Source organism: Mauremys mutica, chromosome 26, assembly GCF_020497125.1.
Source record: "Mauremys mutica isolate MM-2020 ecotype Southern chromosome 26, ASM2049712v1, whole genome shotgun sequence".
Taxonomy (NCBI): Eukaryota; Metazoa; Chordata; order Testudines; family Geoemydidae; genus Mauremys; species Mauremys mutica.
This window is the reverse complement of record NC_059097.1, coordinates 7,612,331-7,614,596: the sequence shown is the minus strand read 5'-3', so window position 1 is coordinate 7,614,596 and position 2,266 is coordinate 7,612,331. Positions and strand designations below refer to the sequence as shown.

Sequence of the window (2,266 nt, the reverse complement as noted above, 5' to 3'; positions counted from 1 at the left end):
AGTGAGGGGCACTGCAGAGATTCCTGTCTCCCACCGGGCCAGAAGCTCCCTCCTGGTCTCCTCCAGGTGAGTGCTGGGGGTGGGGGAGGGAGGGGGAGGGGAAGTAAGGCTGAAAAGCACATGTGCCTTCTCCCCCCTCCCGACCTGCAAGTACAGCCAGGGGCCGCCTCTGCCTCAGCCGGCCAGCGTCTCTAGTTGCCTAGCAACAGCTGCTGCTTCCGGGAGACGCAGAGCTTTGCTTCCGGGAGAGACGCTGCACCCTGGGGCCCTCTCGGGGCGGGGCCCAATTCGGGGGAATCGGGCAAATCGGCTTAAGGCCGGCCCTGCCAGTGATGGCCAAGGATTGTACAGCACCTAGCGCAATATGGGGTCCCAATCTCAGTCATGGTCTGTGCAGCACCTGGGAGCCCTGATGTCTGTTTCCTGATCACAGGCACTGGGGATGGAGAAAGGGAAACCTCAGCACCTGAAGGGTTAATGCAGCCCTGTGTGCAACCCCTGCTAGGGTGACCTGACAGCAAATGTGAACAATCGGGACAGGGAGTGGGGGTAATAGGAGCCTAGATAAGAAAAAGACCCCAAAATCAGGACATCCGGTCACGCTAGTCCCTGCTGCGCTCACGAGGGGTTGTCTTAGAGAGTTGTAGTAATAACAGCAGCAAAGAGTCCTGTAGCACTTTATAGACTAACAGACGTATTGGAGCAGGAGCGTTCGTGGGTAAATCCCCACTTCGTCAGATGCATCAATAGTCCCATATGGGCTAGTGGTCAGGATTCCTGGTTTTCACCGAGGGGGCCTGGGTTCAACTTCTGCTGTGGGAACCGTGCAGAGCTTTCGCCCAGAGTGGAGACAGGAAATAAAAGGAACAGGAAGGGATCCTGCCAGCAGGGGAGTTAGACAGTGTGGGGAGGGGATCCCAGAAGTGGGGGTGGGGGGCAGAGGTCTGAAGGGAGACCAGGGAAGGATCCCAGCAGTGTGGGAAGTTGAGAGCACAGGCCTGGCATGGGGGGTGGGGAGAGTGACTGTGTCCCTCTAAACCCACCAACTGCAGACTAGGCAGGACTGGAAGAATTACGTATTTGTTGGTAAATATAAATTTCTGTGTAAATGCAGAACCCAATGGCAAAATATTTCCATTAATAATCATCAAAATTGGCAGATGGGCAAAGTAAGAAACATGCTGCTTGAGAACTTACCCTGTTGTAGGAGCAGCAGTGATCTGTGTGCTCTGTATCACCTGTATGCCCAAAAGGTCTGTTACACTCCCCCCCCCCCCGATCCCCCGCTTGTCTCCTCTCCCTCTCTGGATGCCTGTGAAGTGGCTTTCCCCCTCCCCCCCTCCTGCAATGCTTGTGGGATGAATGGGCTGGTTGAACAGCTGGAAGAGCAGAAGAGCTCCCAGGCAGACAAGGTGTCTGGGACTCTCATTAGGCAGCACTCACACACCCAGAGCATGGACACTGCATGGACACTGGCTGAGGTGGAGTGTGACCCACCAGATGCAGCCAAGTCATCTCCAGTCGCAGGCCATGAGAAGCAGGTCCTTAAAAGGGGAAGGGGCCCTGTGCTCAGGAGTCATTCACAAGCTTGTACCTCCAGTGAATGCCCTTCGCCCCGACCGCCTGGCCAGTGGTTCACTGCGTTACATTCCATGGTGCTTCAGGAAGACTTACCTTCATCGCACCATCCATCGCGGCGCTGGGGGACACTTACCTTAAAGGATCCTGACATCTCCAGTGCCAGGTCTGTCCTGGGAGCGTGAGTATGACACCCCCCATCCCTTCTTTTGAGCTTAGCTGTCAGTATAATAAACATGCTGCTTTCTGCCAAACTCTGGGGGGTCATTAGTCCTCCTTACACTTACTAGCTGGCCCTATTTTGGGTAACAGAAGCAACGTTACTGGGTCTGTCATCGTACCAAAGGGGGAGATGGTTGTCTATAAAGGAGGGTGAAGACTAAATGCATCCGATGAGGATGGGATTCAAACCCATGCATGCTGAGCACAATGGATTAGCAGTCCAGCACCTTAACCACTCGGCCACCTCATCTGACCTATCAAGAAGTGGACAGGAGGAGAAATCTAAGGCCGGCAGAGATAGGGCCACTAAGGAGTTTCCCAATACTAAGCGTAAGCAGGGGCTGAATGAGCTCCCCCCTCACATCTAGTGAGGAGCTGGGGGAAGACTTCAGGAACAGGCCGTGTTTGCATAGACACCCCTACTTTGCCTAGCTATGCAGCATGATGGGGCCACTTCCCCAAAATG

The 2,266-nt window shown here is 54.7% G+C and overlaps 1 non-coding gene across 1 annotated transcript; it reads right to left on the bottom strand.

Moving 5' to 3' along the window:
• Positions 1–1,968: 1,968 nt before the first annotated feature.
• TRNAS-GCU lies at positions 1,969–2,050 on the bottom strand. The gene has a single exon. It is a non-coding gene; the product is annotated as a tRNA-Ser (tRNA).
• Positions 2,051–2,266: the final 216 nt, after the last annotated feature.